The sequence below is a fragment of the Pelodiscus sinensis genome, chromosome 12 (assembly GCF_049634645.1).
Source record: "Pelodiscus sinensis isolate JC-2024 chromosome 12, ASM4963464v1, whole genome shotgun sequence".
Taxonomy (NCBI): domain Eukaryota; kingdom Metazoa; phylum Chordata; order Testudines; family Trionychidae; genus Pelodiscus; species Pelodiscus sinensis.
The window spans coordinates 30,960,385-30,982,038 of NC_134722.1; the positions used below are offsets into that span (position 1 = coordinate 30,960,385).

The 21,654-nt window shown below is 50.6% G+C and overlaps 1 pseudogene; it reads left to right on the plus strand.

Annotated features, from left to right (window-relative positions):
• Positions 1 to 16,048: 16,048 nt before the first annotated feature.
• LOC102449050 (E3 ubiquitin-protein ligase TRIM39-like) lies at positions 16,049 to 21,105 on the plus strand (annotated as a pseudogene).
• The last annotated feature ends 549 nt before the right edge of the window (positions 21,106 to 21,654 follow it).

Below are 21,654 nucleotides of genomic sequence, written 5' to 3' on the forward strand. Positions count from 1 at the left end.
AGTAGTGTTGCCACCCATCTATTCTTACAAACCTTGCCCTGCCCCTTCCCTGAGGACACATCCTCTCTCACCCTTTCTCTGAGACCACACCCCTGCTCACTCTGTCCACCCTCCCTCTAGCAGCCCTTGCTGTCCTCTACCCTCACTCACTTTCACCAAGCTGGGGCAGGAGGCTGGGAATAGGAAGGGGTGCTAGGTGCAAGCTCTGAAATGGAGTTTGGGTATAGGAACAGGTGAGGGATCGAGCTCTGGGAGGAGTTTGAGTGTGGGGTGCAGGTTCTGGGAGCGAGTTTGGATGAAGAAGTGAGTGTGGAGTATGAGCAACAGTAGGCAGTTTGAATGCGGAAGTGGGTGAGAGGTTGGACTCTTGTTGGAGGGAGCGTGGATGTAGGGTGGGTGCTGGGTGGGCCCTGGACTAGGGCAGAGCGTTAGGGTACAGGAAGAGAGATGGGACAGTGCTTACTGTGGCTGGCTCCCAAAAGCAACCAGTACATCCCTCTGGCAGAACCTACGTGGGCAAGTCAGAAGGTCTCTGCATTCCACTGCTTGCAGACACTGCTCCTAGAGCTCTTATTGGCCACAGTTCCCAGCCAATGTGCACTGTGGAGTGGGACCTGGAGTGGCAACAGCACGCGGAGGCTCCCTACCAGTGCAACCTGGGTATAAAATGCTGCCAAACACCATTCCAGACCCTATGGTTAGTATTAGGTGTAGCTAGTAGCACTGCAAATTAAAGTAGCCTAACACTTCTCATAAGACCCTGTTTTTAGTTACATACAACTTTGCCATACAGGGTACATCTAGACTACATCCCTCTTTCGGCACAGGGATGTAAATTAGGCACTTCGAAATTGCAAATGAATCCGGGATTTGAATTTCCCTTGCTTCATTTGCATAATCGCATCATGACGCTCTTTTGAAACAGTGCTTTTTCGAAAGAGTGCCATGACGCGATTATGCAAATGAAGCGAGGGAAATTCAAATCCCGGATTCATTTGCAATTTCGAAGTGCCTAATTTACATCCCTCTGTCAAAAGAGGGATATAGTCTAGACACACCCACAGTGACCACTTAGACTGAAAATTTCCAGGCAAGTGTCTGCTTTAGACTAATGTTTTTAAAAAGGGCAATTAAAAATGGCTTAACCATTTCAGAGAATAAGATTAGGAAAACTGTTGTTTTGTCCATTTTTTAAAAGGTATGTATAGCTGTTCTACTGAGAAGCCCTAGCATTCAATACTTTGGAGCAGGGTAGGAAATTTGGCAGAGGGATGGACTTTGTCAGATGTGCAGTTCCTGTGGAAAAACAGCCTACATTTGGCCAAATTATAAGCCTTTGACAAAAGCCTGTTTGGACATGTGGCTTAGATATTTGTTAAAGTTTCACAGCTAAATTCTCTGAAGACTCTGTCTGCACTAAGCATACTCCAGCTCTCACAACTTCTATGTCTGATGCATTATCCCATTGAGAAATGGAGCATGCTCCAACCCAGTGCTATAGGGGCTGGACAGGTCTTTCCATACAACTGCAGATTCCTTCTGCTGTAGGTCAGGGTAAGGCCAAATACTGAAATTGGGAGCCTTTAAAAATGCCTCTCCTGTGCTCTCAATGACCTTGACCACCTTACTGGCACTCAGGCACTGTGGAGGAGGAAACTACCTGACTTGAATGCAGAAGGTCTAAGAACCAGACCTGGGGATGGGAATGTGGAGTGATTGGATTGTGAGTCCGGTTTGTGAGGAGATGGGGCTGGGAGGAAGTGGGAAAGGAAGAGGACAAACCGGAAGTGGCTAGACAAGGAGATTGGGACTACAAACCAGTGGGAAGAATTGAGCTTGGGAAATCAGGACTGGGAGCTGAGGCTGGAAGAGGGAAGACAGATGGACGAAGAACTAGGTGGTTGGATATAGGACCGGCTGTCCAGGTTGACTGGGTCAGGAAGCCTGGGCAAAGACAGACTCGAACCAGAGGCTAGGGGAAAAACTACGATCAGATGACCCTGGTGAGAGGGACTAGGACTGGCTGGAGAAAGAGAGTAAGGAGGGCAAATGGAACTGGAAACCAGGGTGGGAAGATGACTGGGACTTGGATGGGAAGAGTAGGAATTCCTCAGCATCACATAGAAACTCTGTGGTAGAGGCAGGGATAGAATTCAGTTTGCCAGGGTGTCATTAACCATGAGCCAATCATTTCAGTTCCTGACCTCATTCATCACATACCTTCCACCTTCTGTAACAAGTGAGGCAGGAGTCCTACAGACAACACTTCCCTAACTGGATTCATCCCCAGAGAAGATAAACACATAGTTGGCCATGGAAGCCTGTGAGGAGACGGTGTCATCAGGAACTTTGACTATCCCAGAGACCCAGAAGGCCTGGGGTCTACAGAGCAGGAAAACAGAAGGAAATAGCCAGTGGAGTATGGAGGTCTGGGTTCCCCAGCCCTGCCCCTAGCCATAAACCCATCCTCCTTGGGTCATTGCATACAAGTGCCACTGGTTTTGGCCACTAGGTAACACTGCCCTGCATACAAGGGCCACCCTAGTGGCTCTGGCCACTGAGTCATACAGCCCCACACTGAAGGGGCAGTTTATTGACTGTGGCTTGCTGGGCTGTACTTCCCTGAATGTAGGGGTAGGATCACAGACATTGGCCAGTGGGCCCTATGGCCCTGTATGGAAGAGTGAGCCTATTGACTCTGACCATTGGGTCATACTGCCCTGAGGAAAAGGGTGATTATTTGGACTTGGATGCCTCCTCCTCTCCCTAGGGGTATCTGGGGTTTACCTGTGTTAGTTGGAGAACTTGCTTTTAAGACTAACAGAATAGTTGTCTACAAATTCAAGCATATAAGGCAGGGGTGGGCAATAATTTTTGAACGGGGGCCACTTCAAAAATGTTTGAAGTGGTTGAGGGCCACCCAGAAGAGGCGGGGCCTCAGGTGGAAGGGGTAGGGCTTTCTAATAGAAGCAATTGAAAAGGCTCACAGCTCTGGCCCCCCTCATGCGTTGGCTGGCAGCCTGCCAGCAGGCACACACCTTTAAATAGAAGCAAGTGAAAGGACTCGTGTCCCCAGCTCCCAGGCAACACTTTAGGGGGCGGGGCAGGGAACTGCCACACAGACTGGATAAAAGAGCAAGGCGAATAATTCCTTTTGCTGTGGGACACTCCATGGAATTCTGCCGCCAGAGATAAGTGACAAGGGAGAAACCATATCACTGAAGATGTTCTGGTTGAAATCTGAGCCTCCTAGAATAGCAAAACTCTGATTGACTTCAGTGAGCCCAGGATCTCTCCTGTGTAGTAGCACTCTGATGGGAAAACATAAATGGCTTGGTCCTGATCTCACCCAGCTGAGGGTGCTCAGCACCAAGCAGGATCAGGACCTGAAACTTACTTCCAACAGTAGCAGGGAAACTTGACCCTGAATATTTCAGAGAGAAAACCCTTTTCAGTGACATATTCTGCTAACAAGTTGTATTGAAGTCATGGGTTTGAAAGCCGGGGAGTTTGGAAGTAGGAAGCTCTTTGAAGTCGTAAGAAAGATGAAAAAGGAGAGAGGCCCAGGAACAAGGGGGGAAGGACAACAAGAGGCAGTTTTTCCTAACCCTACCAGTGACCAAACCAGGCTTAGTTACATCATGTCACACTAAAAGAAACAGTTGAAGGGGTGGTTGCAGTTACATTACTCGAGGGAGTGAAGATTTAAAAGAATGGGAACAATAATGAAAAGCCCTGTGTTAAGGGTTCCCAAAGCTTCTCGAGCACTTCTGTTCAGTTGTGTGCTACCCTTCTGTATTTAAAGCATCAAATCCTGTTGTCTGTTAGAGTCTTTCTGCAGCACTGCTTATGGGCTTAGGCTTTGGAGAAAGGAGTTAAATGGCATTACAATTTACTGTCAGCTTATGCAGAAATGGATCTGTGCAGCCTGCCATGTCTCTTATGATGTAAGCATTGTAATAAATAGTACCTCTGAGGAAACCACAAAACGATGGGAACCAAAAATGTCACTTGTGTGCTATATAAGACACACTGGGTGGCTTGTGTTAATTTATATGTAAACCTTTGGGGGCCCAGGGGAAGAAGAAGATGTTCTTATTTTTGTTTTGATCAGATAATCGTCTCAACCAATTAAAAACAGCCAAGCCCAACTGCTGCTACGTATTGTCCATAAAAATTACATTGACTATCCTTGTTTCCTATAGTAGCTTTCCCACTATTGGCTATTAGCAAGCTACCATAACAAGCTTTATTATTTTTATAATTTTTACTTCCCAAAAATTTTGTCTGCCCGGCTACAATTATGTTGTTTAAACAAATGTGTTGCAATGGTAGAATAAAAATTGTCTGAAAACTGTAGGTACTGGGGGTCCTTATAATTTTTTTTAAAGGGGGTACTTGATAAAAAAGGTTGAAAAACGCTGCCCTAGACTCTAGTCTACAGGAACGTTGCTATATGTCTGCGCTTGTATTACGACCTGTCTTTGTGCTTTATTCCTGATGCTCCCGACAAGGCATCCTATGTATTGCTTTTGTCAAACCATCTCATGCTAGGCTGGGCTGTCCATGTGCTGGCCTGCTGGAATGTGTTTACATGTTCAGTGCATTTTTGCAGTGCAGGCAACACTTGTGCCAAGTTTCTGAATGGACCGTGAACTTGCCAGCCTGCATTTGTGTTTTGACAGGGTCTGTCTGTGCTCATAGCATAACTTTGGCTGACTTTGATACATGCCCCAGGTCTTTCACCAGGCCTGTGCTTCAGGCTCTTTCTTCCCACTACATTCCCCCACTTCGGGGCTTTTTCTGAGGAGGATATTTACCTGTCAACCCAGAAAAACTTAATGCATGAACTGCAAATAATACAGGGGGCTAAAGACTGTTATGACCATGCCATCTTACACTACCATCCACACATTCATGCCCCATCTGTCCCTTGGTCTCAACTGATTCCCTCATACAAATGATAGATTTTTATTTCCAATAGTCTTCGTCCCAAAGGGTGGGCCTTGGAATGGTAGGTCCCAGACTATGATTAAAGGGTTGTGACAGACTGCAGGCTAAGCCAGAGCTCTGCCGCTACAGCCTGGCTGAAAAGGCCAATTGAAGACAGCTGAGCAAGCCCAGGCCTGAAGGGCTAATGGGAGTTGCTGTGGGCCTTATTAGCCAGAGGGCTATGTAAGGAAGCCAGAGGGGAAGTGAAAAGGAGAGGAGCAAAGGGAGGATCACGGTACCAGGGTGTGGCTGAGTGTGCTCCCAAGCCAGAAAGAGAGGCTGGCTGAGTCTCCTGCAATCTACAACTCTGTAAATAGAAGGTGGTGGGAAGCTGACAATAAAAGGCATGGGTGACTGCACCAGAAAGGGTCTCCAGCTAATTTGTAGACAAAGAAGGTGTCCCAGGGTGAGGAGCCTAAGCGAGGGCCTTGTCACTGGGGATAGTTTGAGTTCCAAAATACTATCAGCAGGGCTCAACAAATCCACTCACCCACTTGCCCGTGGCGAGTAGATGTTGGCAGCTGGTGAGCTGTGACAGGGCGGAGCCGCCCTGTGGCGGCGAGAGCAACCTGCCTTGCACTTCAACAGCGCCGAGCCGCATGCTGCACGGGCAGCACGGTGTTCTGACAGCGGTCTGCACTGCTTGCTCCCATGTGGCCGCCCAGCTGAGTAGCGTTCAGGGGGCTGAGTCCTGGGACGGGAGCCGGAAGCGGGGGCGGGGCGTAGGGCGGGGCCAGAGTGTGCGTGTGTCCCTGACATCAGGGGGAGAAGTGCCAGCGCAAGAGAGTGCCGCATTCAAAAGGGGAGTAGCGGAGGAAGGCAAAAGGGAGAGGAGATGGAGGAGAGTAATGGAGTGAGAGGGGAGAACAGAGGAGTGAGCTAGAAGACGGTGGTGGATGGAGGAGTGAAGGGTGAGAGCGGAGGGGGACGGGAGATGGAGGAGGTCAGAGAAGGCAGGAGAGAGATGGGGAGTGGAGCAGAGAGCAGAGCATGGGGGCAGAGGACGTGAGAGGAGAAGTGGAGGTGGGAAGCAGTCTAGGATGGGGCTCCTTAGTGTCTCCACTCTGGGCTGCTTCCTACCTCCGCTTCTCCTTTCATGTCCTCGATCGACCAGTTGGTGACCACAGCCCTAGCCCCATCTGCATTGAAGATAGAGACATCTCCATTAGCATACAGAATAGAGACCAGCTCTTCCAAATCAGGAACTGCACTGAATTATGGGATACCAAAAGCAGAGAAGCACTGCCTGATGGGAAATCTCTGCTCCAGATGCTAATGAACTCAGGTCTGCTCACACCCAAATTAGTAATTATCAGACCAATTCTAGTAGTGGATCCTACTGACATCCAAAATACTGAAACTGCCTAGTTGCATTGTGAGCTCTTGCAAGGAACATCACCCATAACCAGGTATGATCAGTCTCTATTGTCTCGCCTCTGTTTACCCATAAACAATCCAGTGTCCTCCTCAAAGGATTGTCCTATCCCTATAAAAACTCCCACCCTTAACCAAGAAAAACTGTTCTGATGCCTGGAAAACGATGCTTCATCTCTGGCCTGATCGTGCTGGGGGCTCTGCTCTGCTTGTCACCTGTCCTCTGGACCTCCAGCTCCCATCACCATCTGGGAACCCCGATCAGTGCAAGCTCCATGAAGTGTGAGGTCTGTCTGTCTCTCTTTCCCCCTGCTCCCCAACTACCTCTCTCTAAGCATAGCCTCCTGATCCTGCCCTATGTAAACTGTTATATGGTTAGCTAGCCCTAACATTTGTAATCCGTTTCAAGTTAGATTTAATATTGTAACTGTTTTGTGTGTTTGGCTCAAAATATATATATATATAATCACTACTCAGAAATGAGTAACTTTCATTGTTAAGCTGGTTGTTTCTCTCTCTTTTTCTTTCTCTTTCACTCACTCTTCCTTAAGGGGTGTTGTTTGTCTTCCCCAATCACTCTGCAACAAAGCTTCTTGTACCCAAGCTAAAGATCCCTGTAGTGTCCAAAATCCTGTGGGGTTTGCTCATAATGTGGTTTACCAGCGAATGACTGTGGTGGTTTGAGGATGGCAGCTTAAAGTGCCCACGGAATCCAAAGGCACATGAGGGTGCAGTGTGGCATTGCTGTTAAACCCAGCCTAGTGAGTCCAGAGACATATGAGGGGTCAGCTTCTGAGTGCTGATAACCCAGTCCTTTCAGATGTGCTCTGTTAGTGGGTGTGAGTGTCTCTGTGTGTTGCTAAGGTGGGAAGAACCCCATCCTGAGGAACCCTGTTCCTGTAGGAGAGCTCCTGTGGGAGGGGGAATTGGCAGCAGGGAGAATTCAGCACCAAAAGAGAGCATAAGTGAGCACAAGCAGCACTCTGATAGAATTGTTAAACTCCCCCCCTCAGCCCCATAAGAGTAACCCTAATAAATGAGCATACCCCAGAGTATTGGGCAAATCTGGTAACATTTACCAATGCAGTGAAGTATCATTTGCTATATTTTCCTCCTGTTCAGTTAGCTAGTCATTTCCAGTGTCTTTGTTGCAGTACCCCAGCCGGTCGTTTCCTTTAGCTCGGGCCCCCTTGTTCCATCTCTGCCCCCATTCTTCAAGCACCATGTTAGTACCTGAAGTCTCTTGTTGCTCAGCCCGATTTATAGGGATGGCACTTTGCTTTCGTGGAGATTTTCTACAACTGTTTCCAGTGTCCTGTTGATCCCCCATGCTTTCCGGAGCTCCGTTGCTTTTGTAGCATCTCTTACCTTTGTTTGTTTCTGGTACTTGCCCCGCCAGTTCCAGGGCATGTTGTCCTAACTATTTATCAATGGTGTCCATGCTATTCTATATTTATTAATCTCATCGTGATTTTTTTTAAAGCTTTGGTTTCTGCTATCATACTACATGTCCAGTCCATGCTTCCCCACTATTTCTTTTGCTGGCTACCAGCAGGTCCGTATCTCATCAAACTCTGTGAGGACTGGAAGAGAGGATAAGGGAGAGTCCCTAGCTTGGAGTTTTTGCCATGTTAGATCACAATTGCAAAAAATGCATTTGTTTAGTTTGGAAAGGAGAAGACTGAGAGGGGATGGGATAGCAGTTTTCAAGGGTGTTACAAGGAGGAGGGAGAAAAATTGTTCTCCTTGGCCTCTGAGGAGAGGACAAGAAGCAATGGGCTTAAATTGCAGCAAGGTAGGTCTCGGTTGAACAGTAGGAAAAACTTCCTGTCGGGGTGGTGAAACACTGGAATAAATTGCCAAGGGAGGTTGTGGAATCTCCATCGTTGTCTAATCTGCTCTTCAAAATCTCCAAACGTCTGTCAGGGATGGTTTAGATCAGTGATGGACAACCAAGACAAGAGAGTGGGCCACATGAGTAGCCCTTCTTCCACTTAGTGGGCCGCATGACCAGTGGTGGGCAACCTATGGCCCACTGGCACAGCTCAGGCTGTGGGAGGGAGGAGAAGAGTAGGGAGAGAGTGCAAATCAGTGGATTCATGGCTCTCTGAAAGGGCTGGGAGGGATGGGGAGGAGTAGAACGTGCAGGCCTCCAGTGCGAGAAAGGCACATGGGGGAATGTGGTAGAGAGGGGATGCACAGGCCGCAGGTGGAACCCCAGTGGCCTTCATGCAGCCCACAGGTTGTCCACTACTTGTCCAGATGGTGCTTGGTCCTGCCACGAGTGCAGGGAACTAGAGAGATGACCTCTCGAGGTTCCCTCCAGTTCTGTGATTCTACTGAGTCAGCTGTCTGGTTCCATAAAAGAGCATAATTGTTTCTTATGTTTATCCAGAACGGAGGGAGACTGGTTCGTCCGTTAGCCTCAGTGAGCTTTAACCCAACCCACAGTTATGATTCTGCGTGTGCATATGCACGTGGACTTATTTATTTTAAGCTAGTTTTGACTCTGCTAGGCCTTCTTACCAGATGATTGACACTCTGGAGATCGATCTTCCCAGGTTTGATTTAGCAGGTCTAGGAAGGACCTGCTAAATCAAACATTGAGGACTCCTACATCGACCCCTGTACTCCTTGGAGTTGCAAGGAGTAAGGGAAGTCAATAGGAGAGTTTCTCCTGTGACCCTCCTACTGTGGGACCGCCCCAGAAAATCAATTTAAAGTACGTTGACTCCAGCTGTGTAAGTCTCAGAGCTGGAGTTGTGCATCATAAATTGATTTTCTGCCCCTGCATAGACCTGGTCCTAGAAATCCTCCTGGGGCATAAACCAACTATTGGCCACTGGGAGCCAAGGCAGATTTTCTAGGAGTCTATCTGATCATTGGTGACTAGGGAGTAGCAATCTCCCACTCAGGCCAGTTGAAGATGGGCTATTGAGGTAAATGGCCCGTTGAGCTTCATTTTTATGACCATAGGTAGGTGTCAATAAAACCCCCAAAATGTTTCTGAAGCAGTCTGGGTGTAAACTAAGGATGTGAAAGGTTAATTGGTGAGAGCATAAGCAACTCCCTGCCCACCGCAGGAAGGGGGCTGCTCCAACCGCATGAGGCCCGCCACAGACAGGGGTGCTCCAGCCTGGCTATCCCCCATCCAATCAGTTATCCAATTGAACATTATGTTTAACCAGTTAACCAATTAAATGGGATTTTACATCCCTAGTACAAACCTCTTTTTAATGGCTCAGGTTTGACTTGCTTAGTATCTGTCATAAAATCTTTCCAGTTCTCCAGTTTTCAATGGAGACTTTCAGTCTAGACAAGATTTGAATTTCTAATTACAGGATGTGGGGGGAACCTTTTCTTAAACTGTGGGTGAGGACCCCAGAGTGGGTCGCAAGGCATTCTTAACGGGGTCACCGAGGCTGGCTGAGACTTGCTGGAGCCTAGGGCTAAAGACCAAGCCGCTCTGTCCAGAGCCAAACCCTGAGGGCTTCAGCTCTGGGTGGCAGGGTGCAGGTTACACGCCCCACTCCCCTCTGCTTGGGGCTGATGTTTTTGAGCCTCAGTCCCCCTTGTCCCAGGACAGTGAGCTCTCTCCCCCTGGGGTCGTAAAGTAACTTTTGTTGTCCGAAGGGGATCACGGTGCAAAGAACTTTGAGAACCCCTGGTTTAGCCCATTCAACCCTCAGCTGCTATTCAGGGAGAAGTGGGGTCAACTGCAGCCACTTCTGGGGAGGGGCCTCAGAGCTGCTCACGTGAATAGCACAGGAGTTCTCTGCCCCCCTTGACGATCATGCAACTTTGGGCTCTGTGCAACTGAGTTGCTTCCTGTTGGTCATCCATGTTCCCTGGCCCTTTGCCCCCAGCTCACCACTGCCCAGGCTGTGGGGGAGAGTTCTGGTTGCCCAGAGCCGCAGAGCGATCCATGGAGCGGGTGGGGGATTGGTGGCTGGGGTGTCGCTGCAGCCTGATTATGGCATGAAAGCAAAAGTTGAGTGGGCTCTTCTCTCTTCTCACAACTGTTGTCCCATGTCTCACCACTTCTTGAAGCCAGTCAGTCCCGCCTTGCATGGACCGGCTCACAGATGGCTTTTCCTAGAGGGGAAAGGCCCGTGCCCCACCACCCCTGTGTGCCAGCCAGTCCCTCCTTCCGTGTGCACAGATCAGAGCTGATTCTCCTTACAGGGAAAGGTCCCACAACCTACCACCCCTCGGAGCCAGTCAGTCCCTCCTCCTGTGGGCCAGATCACATTAGGCTCCTCCTAGGGGGGGTGGGGCATGGGACCTTTCCGCTCTAAGTGCCAGTCAGTCCCTTCTCGCATGGGCTGGATCAGAACTGGCTGCCCCTGGAGGGGAAAGGTCCCCTTGTCCCAAGCAATTGTCCCTTGCCTATCAGATACCATGGCTACCACCAACCTCCTGGAGAGCCTGCAGGTGGAGGCCAGCTGCTCCATCTGCCTGGAGTACCTGAAGGACCATCATCGACTGTGGCCACAACTTCTGCCGGGTCTGCATCACTAGTAGATGCCAAACCTAGTGTCTGGAGCTGCTGGAGCAGAATGTGCAGGAGAAGAAGAAACCTGGAGAGCTGAAGGCAAGTGGCAGGGATTTGCTCTGTCCCCGGTGGCTGGGGGGTCCCGCGGATGGGTTGGTCCATCCATGAGCTGGGTTGGGCGGGGTCCCAGGCAGGGATGTAATAGTTATCAGTTAATGCTATAGATTACACACATTCCCCACTCCACCTTGCCAGTAAATTTTTTAGCAGTCCGGCCAGCAGTCCAGCTTAGTTCTGGCGTGGGCCAACTCTGGGACCAACCTCCGCTGCAGCTCTTCATTTAAAGTGTATTGGGAGCTGGACGGGCAGGCAGCCTGGCTCAGTTCCTGCTCATGCTGGGTCCGGGAGCTCACAGTCCCCTCCCCACCCTCTGTAGATGGACTGCTGTCACTCTGCGATACTGCCTCTTTATCAGAGGCAGCAGTGCGGGATGACGGGCAGCCAGTCTGTGAGGGGGGCTGGTTTTTAAACTGGCTTTCCTCATGGACCAGCTCCTGCCTGGTGCCCTACATTGCTGCCTCTGTGTCAGTGGCGCGGAGAGGCAGGGGGCTCCTCGGGAATGGGGCCGGAGCACACTGGCTGCTATCCTGTTCCCGGGAACTATGGAATAGTTGAGTAACTAATAAGAATTCATGAAGTTTCTCGACTATTCAGTTAATCGATATTTAACATCCCTAGTCCCAACTCAGCTGGGAGAGCTGTGGGAGGTGTCAGTAGGGGGCACGCTCTGCTCGCAGTCAGTGCTGGCCGTCATGCCCCAGCACCAAGCTAGGGGGCGCTGTGTTGCTGGAATCGCCATCTTTGCAATGTGTCAGAGACCCAGACTGGGTGAGACGAGTGGAAAATCTCCTGCTGCTGACTCCTGGGTACCAAATTCCAAATTGGGTGGCTCTGTTCTGCCTTCCTGACCCCCCTTCAGTCAGGTCTCGGGGACATCCAGGGCTCCCCCCCACTATCCTGCAGTTTTGCCTTATAGAGTCACAGCCGCTGGGCCCCACCCTAGAGGCGGATGCATTTTGGCGGCTGGTGGGGCGATCTCCATATCCATGCTGCAAAGAGACTAATCCCCTCTGCCTGGCTATAGACAGGTCCCACCTGGCCTTCCCACTGCACCCAGCCCCCTTCTGTCCAGTTCTGATACTACCTGCTCCCTTCCTCTGGCCAGATCTGGAGTGTAGCCTCCCCCTCACCCGCCTCTCTGTGGCCAGATCTGGGGGGATATTCCCTCCTCTGCCTCTCTGTGGCCAGATCTGGGGTGGGAGGGAGACCCACGCTCAACTCTTGTCCCAGGTGTTGGTGCCCATGCTGGCTTTCCCCATGCCTGACTCCAGCCCAGTCCTCCCTCCTCCCCCGCCGCTGCAGAGGAAGGTGGAGAGCTGTTGTCAGTTGATCATGAGTGAGTTCGAGGAGCTGCACCAGTTCCTGGAGGAGGAACAGCAGGTGCTGCTCCAGAGGCTGGAGGAGGAGGAAAAGGAGATCCTGGAGACGCTAACGTCGCCCAGTGCTCAGATCAGCACCTCTCCATCAACCAGCTTATCACCGAGATGGAGGAGAAGTGCCTACAGTCGGGCTTCGAGATGCTCCAGGTAAGGAGCCCTGTTTCCCTGGCCCTTCAGTGGGTGTCCAGCCGGGACCTGGCTGAATTTGTGGGCAAGCCCCCAGATTCCCATCCTGCCCCAGAGCTTCTTTCAGGGATGAGCACTTCTGGCTGGAGCGTCCATCCTAGGCGAGTTGACAGTCCCCTCAACATCCCCTGGGCATCCTGTCCCGTGGCTTTGCCTTGGGGGATCACTGCTACCCACCCCCCCGCCCCACAGGTGGTCGCATTTTGACAGCCAGTGGGGCAGTCTGTGAATATGCTCTGCAAAAAGAATCACTTGAAGAGAGATGAGAGAGACTGGGACTTTTCAGCTTAGAAAAGAGGAGGTTAAGGGAGGGGAGATATAATAGAGGTCTATAAAATCATGACAGGTGTTGAAAAAGTGAATAAGGGGAAGTTATTTACTTGTTCCCATAACACAAGAACTAGGGGTCACCAAATGAAATGAATGCATAAGAAGGTTTTTCTTCATGCAGCACTGTGTCAACTTGTGGAACTCCTTGCCAGAGGGTGTTGTGAATACCAGGACCTGAACAGGGTTCAAAAAAGAGCTAGAAATATTCATAGAGTTTAGGTCCATCAATAGCTATTAGCCAGGATGGGTAGGAATGGTGTCCCTAGCCTCTGTTTATCTGGAAATGGGTGATAGGAGAGGGATCATGTGAGGGTTACCTGTTATGTTCCCTCCCTCTGGGGGCATCTAGTATTGGCCACTTGGCAGACAGGATACTGGTCTAGATGGATCTTTGGTCTGACCCAGTGTGGCCGTTCTTATGTTCTAACCTCTGCCTGGCTACAGACAGATCCCACTCGCGTGTCCACTTCACTCAGCCCCTCTCTGTCCAGCTCTGTGGAGATATCCCATACAAGCACACCTGGGAGAATCCCACTGGCTGGGTCCATCGAGAGCTTCCTCTGAAGCTATTTCCAGCTCTTATGGCTGGAAGAGGCAGACAGAATTCCCAGCCAGTCCCTGGCACTCCCCTGGACCCTTTTTGGGTCAGAGAAGGGCACAGTTAGACACCTGCATGTGGATATGGATGACGCATCCAAAGAGGCACATCCAGAGTTTCCATCCTGTCCGATAAAACAGCAAGTAGTCCTGTAGCACCTTATAGACTAATAGATGTATTGGAGCATAAGCTTTTGTGGGCAAAGACCCACTTCGTCAGATGCATGTACATGCATTTATGCTCCAATAAATCTATTAGTCTGTAAGGTGCCACAGGACTTCTCATTGTTTATCCAGATTCAGACTAACCCGACTACCCCTCTGATACTTGTCATCCTGTCCCTAGAGTTTCTTCCAAGGCCTTTTCTGAGCTTGCTCCTCAGAGACCTATTTCTGGCTTTGGAGGAACACTGCCTGGGGCATCCATAACAAGGATGTTTAGCTGCCTTTGCCTTGGAGCTCCCTGCTAAGGGACCTGCCACCTCCTTCAGCCTCATCTGCCCTCGCCAAGGTGTGGCCACTCTGTGCACAGAAACTGTTCTGTTGGCCTGCAGGTGGTCGCACCAGGGTAGCTTGTTCCACTTGGGCAAAAGGAAGTAAGTTAGACTGGTCCCAGGCTCCTCCTCCTCCTCCTGGCATCACCAGGGCCCTGTCAAATTCACAGCCATGAAAAACGTGTCACAGCCGTGAAATAAACCCTTCCCTGTGAAATCTGATCCTCCCCCATGTTTCTGGGAGTGCTCCAGCCAGAGGACTTCTAGCTGCAAGTCCCTGCCAGGCTGGGTAGACACAGGACGTGCCCTTCCCTTGTATGGTAGCTCTCGGATTCACAAAGTCGTGCCTGACCAATCTGATTAGCTTCTATGATGAGATAACTGGCTTTGTGGACGTGGGAAAGTCAGTGGATGTGATATACCTTACTTTAGCAAGGCTTTTGATACAGTCTCCCACAATATTCTTGCCAGCAAGTTAAGGGAATGGGGATTGGATAAATTGAAAAGCCCTGGCTGGGTTGATTTAGTTGGGATTGGTCCTGCCTAGAGCAGGGGGCTGGACTTGATGACCTTCTGAGGTCTCTTCCAGCTCTATGGTTCTATGATTCTATGTAGAAAGCTCTGGGCAGTAATCCCAGAGATTCCAGCAGCTGGAGGAGGCTTTTGGAGGTGGGTCCGATCTCCCTCTGCCTCGGAGAGCACCCCTGCTGGGGCGTGGGTCCAAGTACTTATCATATTGGGGGGGAGGGCCGATCAACTCCTCCACCTCTGGGTATTCTTTGGGTTGGGAACCCAACGGTGTCAGCACTGTGAAATTTCATGTCAGCATCCGAAAAACGTGAAATTGGCCAATGTTTAGAACCCTCTGGCTGTAAAATTGATCAAAAATGGACCATGAACTTGGTAGGGCCTGAGGCATAACTCAGTCATAAAGCCTTTGAGCCTCAGGAGGTCCCACCTCCCCAGGACTGTGCTGGGAGGAGGTTTGGGGCCTCTCTCTCAAAAGCTACTTCCCGACGCCTTGGTCCTTGGAGGTGTCCCACTGGGCACTTCAGCAGGGGTCTGACAGGAGCTGTAGCCAGTTCCAGAGGAGGCCTCGTCTCTCCTCTTCCTGTTGGGCCAGAAGATGGCCTTTGAGGTGCCGTCACAGGCAGATGCATGAAGAGCCCAGACCTTGCGCCGCTGAGCCATGAGCTCTGCAGTTAGGCTGATTCATGCTCTGTGGTTAGGCTGATCCAGGGGGCTGTTGTGCCGGGGGAAGGACTGGGATACCTATTGCTGGAGATGTCTCAAGCCAGAAAGTTGGGGAAACTGGCTGATGGGGGCTAACCCTGGCCGCCTTTTGGGACTGGGTAAGATGGGCGCAGATTGGGGCATCTGCAGCCATCGAGAATAGAACGATCCAGGCACTGGGGGTGGATAGGCCCTGAGAGGGCCTCTGTCTGGGAAGCAGGCGGTGAGGGGGTGGAACTGCTCTTGATTGGCTTCTTTTTTCTCCCCACAGGGCATAAGAGCACCCTGGAAAGGTAAGTCTTTCGTTCCCTGGCTCTCACCCCGGGAGCTGAAAACATAGCCACCCACCCCCTCATCCCAAAGGGGAAAGGGTCTGAACAGGACTGGGGGCAGAGGCCTAGTGGGTGGGTCAGAGCTACGAGAAAAGACCAACAACTGAACTAGTCTTTGCCTTGAACCAGAATGTCAGAGTGGGGTCTAGTGGTTAGAGCTGGGGCTCTGGTGGTCAGGACTTGTGGGTTCTGGAAGCAGAAGCGGGGTCTAGTGGATTAGAGTAGGGGTCTGAGGGTCAGGACTCCTGGGTTTCCTCCCTGGTACTGGATGCGGAGTGGGGTTTAGTGGTTAGAGTGGAGAGGGGAGACTGGGAGTCAGGACTCCTGTATTCTGTTGCTGGCTCAGCCCATTGTCTGCCTGCCCCGTGCCTCAGTTCTCCCCTCCTAGCCCCGCGTCTGAGGTGCAGGCAGGACTTGAGGCAGAACACGTGTCTGAAATGCTCCATATCAATAGCCCTGCCCTTTCAGAGCGCCGGGAGGGTAACTACATTAAAGGTCATAGGGTGCTTGGAGCTGATGGTGACTGAGCCAGATGGGTATCTGGGATAGAGTAGGCCAGGGATCCGGCTCCATGGACTCCTGTCCTGGGAGTGCAGAGCCAGCTGCTGTGATACTACCTGTGTGCCACCCTCTTCAGGTGTGAGATGATACAGACCATGAAACTGGCCTCGGTCCCCACTGAGCTGGAAAAGAATTTCTGCAGCTTCCCCGGCAGTACTTTGTCCTGAACAAGATCATCAGGAGACAGATCGGTGAGCGGGGCTGCTGAGAGCTCAGCCCTGGGCAGGGTCCCTTCCTTCTCTGCCCCTGGGGCCAAACCCCCATGGGGCTAGTCCCTCTCCCACCCCCTGTGCCAGGGCATAGAAGTCCTGCAGGCTCCAGAGATAGGTGCCTCGGTCAGTGAGAACCGGGAGGAGTTGGCTGTTGGTGAGGCTGTGGGGGAGGGGTAGCGTGGGAGTTGGGAGGCATGAGGCTGGAAGAACAGGGGGCTGGTTTGGAAGGGACAGGAGGGTGAGTGAAGGTTGGTTTGGGGAATGAGGGTGGGGTAGGAGGGATGTAGGAAGGAGATAGCAGTAGGGTGGGCAGGGGGTCAAGAGGGAAGGTGAGGGTGGGGGGGCAGATTGAAGGGCTGGGAGGGTTAGGACAGAGAGTGGGTTGCAGGTGTAGGCTGGTGAGGAGGGGACGGGGGGATCGGGTGGAGTGGGTTGGACTGGCATGGAAGGGATTTGGGAAGGGGATAGCAATGGGTTGGGTGGCAGATGAGTGGGGGCTTAGGAGGGATGGGGCTGGCCTGAGAGGGATTTAGGAAGGGGGTAGCAGTGGGGTGGATGGTTGAGTGCAGGGTGACCTCGAGGGCCGCGTGGGGTGGGGTAAAGGTCTGATCACTCAGCTTCTCCCGCCTGCCAGGGGACGTGACCCTGGACCCCAATACAGCCCACCCCAACCTGGTGCTTTTTGAGACCCGCAAGAGCATGAAGTTTGTGGCCACGCAGCTGCGGGACCTGCCCGACACCTCCCGGCGCTTCACCATCTACCCCTGCGTCCTGGAACTGAGGGCTTTACCTCAGGCCGCCACTACTGGGAGGTGGAGGTGGGCGACAAGACGCACTGGGCCCTGGGCATCTGCAAGAACTCGGTGAACCACAAAGGTGAGCTGATGGCCCTGCCCAAGACAGGCTATTGGTTGGTGCGGCTGTGGAACGGCAACAAGTACACGGCCACCACTTTCCCCTTCACCCCACTGCACCTCCCTGTCAAGCCCAAGCGGGTGGGCATCTTCCTGGACTACTGGGCTGGGTGGGTGTCTTTCTACAGCATGACCGACCGCTCCCACATCTACACCTTCACGGCCACTTTCACTGAGAAGATCTGGCTCCTCTTCCACCCGGGCATCCGCACTGGGCGCAAAAACGCAGACCCCTCGTCATCTGCACTCCCACGGACTGGGAGGGAAGGGGCCGGAGGCTGCTTGCGCCAGCCTCCTGGAACCAGTCAGGAGGCTGGGATCTGGTGCCTGCTGTTCGCCTGCATGCTCAATGGGTGAGGTGGTGCTTATTGTCCTCCTGCTTACTAGCCTGGGTAGGGGCAGAAATGGATTACAGGAGGTCCCTCCCTGCAGACTCGGGGCGGGGGTGTTGTTGGTATTGCTTTGATCTAGTCCAGCCCCCTGCCCCATACACTGCAACCAGCTGTGAAGGAATGCCCTTCTGTTTGCCCCACCGCTGTCCAGCCAGCCCTCTTAGCTAGGGAGTGACGGAGGGCCCCCGGCACGGACCTCACAGCTCCCTGACACCACTGCCTTTCCAGACTGGAGGGGACTTCCCCAACCACCCCTTTAGCGCCCCCTAATGGGGGCCAGCTCAGCACAGATTCCAGTGCAGTCTGGAAGGACATCGCATTGACTCCTAGGTTCCTTTCATGGGCAGAGGCTACATGCTTCCGGGGGTGAAGAGACCCTGCTACTGTTGTGACCTAGGGCCTAGTAAATTTCTCCCCCAGGTCAAACCCATGAGGATCGCTTTTGAATGTGTTGATGCTAATATGTAACCATGGACTGCAACAGGAGAGGAAGAGGGGAGGGTCCAATTGAGGGAGACAGGCTATGAAGGATTATGGGGGTATTGGCCACTCATTCTGAGGGTTTTGGTCTCGGCTCCTTCCATGATGGTGTTGAGAGTCTCTGGGTTAGGCTAAAAGGGATTAAAAACAAAGGTGATATCATGCTAGGAGTCTACTACAGGCCACCTACCCAGGTGGAAGAAGTGGATGAGGCTTTTTTTTAAACAACTAACAAAATCATCCAAAGCCCAAGATCTGGTGGTGATGGGGGACTTGGACTATCCAGATATATGTTGGGAAAATAACACTGCAGGGCACAGACTATCCAATAAGTTCTTGGACTGCATTGGAGACAACTTTTTATTTCAGAAGGTTGAAAAAGCTACCGGGGGGAAGCTGTTCTTGATCTGATCCTAACAAATAGGGAGAGGAACTAGTTGAGAATTTGAAAGTGGAAGGCAGCTTGGGTGAAAGTGATCATGAAATCATAGAGTTCACAATTCTAAGGAAGGGTAGAAGGGAGAACAGCAAAATAGAGACTATGGATTTCAGGAAGGCGGATTTTGGTAAGCTCAGAGAGCTGATAGGTAAGGTCCCATGGGAATTGAGACTGAGGGGAAAAACAACTGAGGAGAGTTGGCAGTTTTTCAAAGGGACATTGTTAAGGGCCCAAAAGCAAGCTATTCCAATGTGTCAGAAAGATAGAATATATGGCAAAAAACCGCCTTCTAAAAATAAAAAGGAGTCATATAAAAAATGGAAAGTAGGACAAATTACAAAGGATGAATATAGGCAAACAGCACAGGAATGCAGGGGCAAGATTAGAAAGACAAAGGCACAGAATGAGCTCAAACTAGCTACCAGAATAAAGGGAAACAAGAAGACCTTTTATAAATACATTAGAAGCAAGAGGAAGACCAAGGAGAGGGTAGGCCCACTGGTAAGTGAGGAGGGAGAAACAGTAACAGGAAACTTGGAAATGGCAGAGATGCTCAATTGGCTTCTTTGTTTCGGTCTTCACCGAGAAGTCTGTAGGAACGCCTAACATAGTGAATGTTAGTGGGAAGGGGGTAGTTTTAGAAGGTAAAATAAAAAAAGAACAAGTTAAAAATCACCTAGAAAAGTTAGATGCCTGCAAGTCACCAGGGCCTGATGAAATGCATCCTAGAATACTCAAGGAGCTGATAGAGGAGGTATCTGAGCCTCTAGCTATCATCTTTGGAAAATCATGGGAGACAGGAGAGATTCCAGAGGACTGGAAAAGGGCAAATATAGCGCCTATCTATAAAAAGGAAAATAAGAACAACCCAGGAAACTACTGACCAGTTAGTTTAACTTCTGTGCCAGGGAAGATAATGGAGCAAAAAATTAAGGAAATCGTCTATAAACACTTGGAAAGTGGCAAGGTGATAGGGAACAGCCAGCATGGATTTGTAAAGAACAAATCATGTCAAACCAATCTGATAGCTTTCTTTAATAGGATAACGAGTCTTGTGGATAAGGGAGAAGCGGTGGATGTGGTATACCTAGACTTAGGTAAGGCATTTGATACGGTCTCGCATGATATTCTTATCAATAAACTAGGTAAATACAACTTAGATGGGGCTTCTATAAGGTGGGTGCATAACTGGCTGGATAACCATACTTAGAGAGTAGTTATTAATGGTTCACAATCCTGCTGGAAAGGCATAACAAGTGGGGTTCCGCAGGGGTCTGTTTTGGGACCGGCTCTGTTCAATATCTTCATCAACGATTTAGATATTGGTATAGAAAGTACGCTTATTAAGTTTGCAGATGATACCAAGCTGGGAGAGGTTGCGACTAATCTGGAGGATAGGGTCATAATTCAAAATGACCTGGACAAATTGGAGAAATGGTCTGAGGTAAATAGGATGAAGTTTAATAAAGACAAATGCAAAGTGCTCCACTTAGGAAGGAACAATCAGTTTCATACATACAGAATGGGAAGTGACTGTCTGGGAAGGAGAAAGGGATCCTAGGGGTTACAGTGGGCCACAAGTTGAATGAGAGTCAGCAGTGTGATGCTGTTGCAAAGAAAGCAAACATGATTCTGGGATGCATTAACAGGTGTGTTGTGAGCAAGACATGAGAAGTCATTCTTCTGCTCTACTCTGCGCTGGTTAGGCCTCAATTGGAGTATTGTGTTCAGTTCTGGGCACCGCATTTCAAGAAAGATGTGGAGAAATTGGAGAGGATCCAGAGAAGAGCAACAAGAATGATTAAAGGTCTTGTTTCTGAGGGCACAGCTACGGTTACAGGTCAATCTCTGCAATTTGAGCTACCTTAGTAGCGTAACTCAAATCGACGTCGCTTAGATCTACTTACCACGAGGTCCACAGCACACTGGGTCAACAGAAAAAACTCTCCAGTCGACTCCCCTTACTCTTCTTGTTCTGGTTCAGTACCAGACCGGACGTAATAAATCGACTCCCGCTGCATTGCTCACTGCCCTGTCCATCTGGCCTGTAGTGAAATCACGCCCTCAGTGTCCCAGATTGCTTGAGGGGTCGCGATTCCTCAGACGCTTGATAGTGGTATATCATCTTGGGAAATAACCGGTCCCTCAGGTCACCCTTGTATAGGCCAGAGGAAATGCATAGGATTGACTAATTCCAGTCCCTAGGGGCTGAGTTCTCCTCCTCATTTCCAGGTGAACACTGTAGGGAAGGCTTGTTACAATTCCTCACGGCTGTTGGGATTATTTGGTGGCAGGGTGGAAGTCATGGGACACACTCAATCATCTGATCTGAGCTGTGTCAAACCAAAGCCAATGAGTGAATGGGCCCCGGAGACTGAATTCCCTGTGAGTCCTCAATGTGAAGGTGTGTTTTATCCACTTGCCTCCATTCTAGGAGTACCAGGAGACTTAGCACAGTTCCTCATCCCTCCAATTCCACCGCCTTGCAACCACTTTTAAAATGCTCCTCTGTAACCTCTGGTAACCCACATGGGGCATCATCTTGCAGTTACACCCAATGGATTATTAAAGAGTATCTGTGCTGCTCTGTGCCCTGGTACCTTTTTAACATGAAATAATTGTGTGTGTCTCTGTTGAATTAAAAAAAAGTGAGGGGGTAACTTCTGGGCAAGGAAGAGCTCAGTTAATACCTGGGACAGCCAAAAAACTACTTCAGACCGCAATCATCGATGGAAACAGACTGTTACAACTCTCCATGTCTGTGTTGCATCTATGGCACGTGAGGTTTTCATTCTTGAGCGAGCTGAGTTCTTCCCTGGCTGGTGTGTCGTTTTCAGATGTCAGCTGTTGAGGTAGACTAGCCAGTTGTTCTGCCCCAGTTGGATGAAGAAGTGGCCGTGAGGGGGAATAAATAGGAGTTTCCACAAGGAGCTGTTTGGATAAGGGGGCGTAAATGTCGTGTTCCCTGCCCGTTGCGGTGGCGGCCTTGCCAACTGGTGGTTGGTTGGTCTCTCTGCTCATGGCATTTAAAAGTTAAGTCTCCTGAGGATTGAAATGCTAACCCATACGCTTGCATTCCAAGGTAGATTGCCCACAGGTCTCCAGAGCTGAAAGGCCAGAGCTC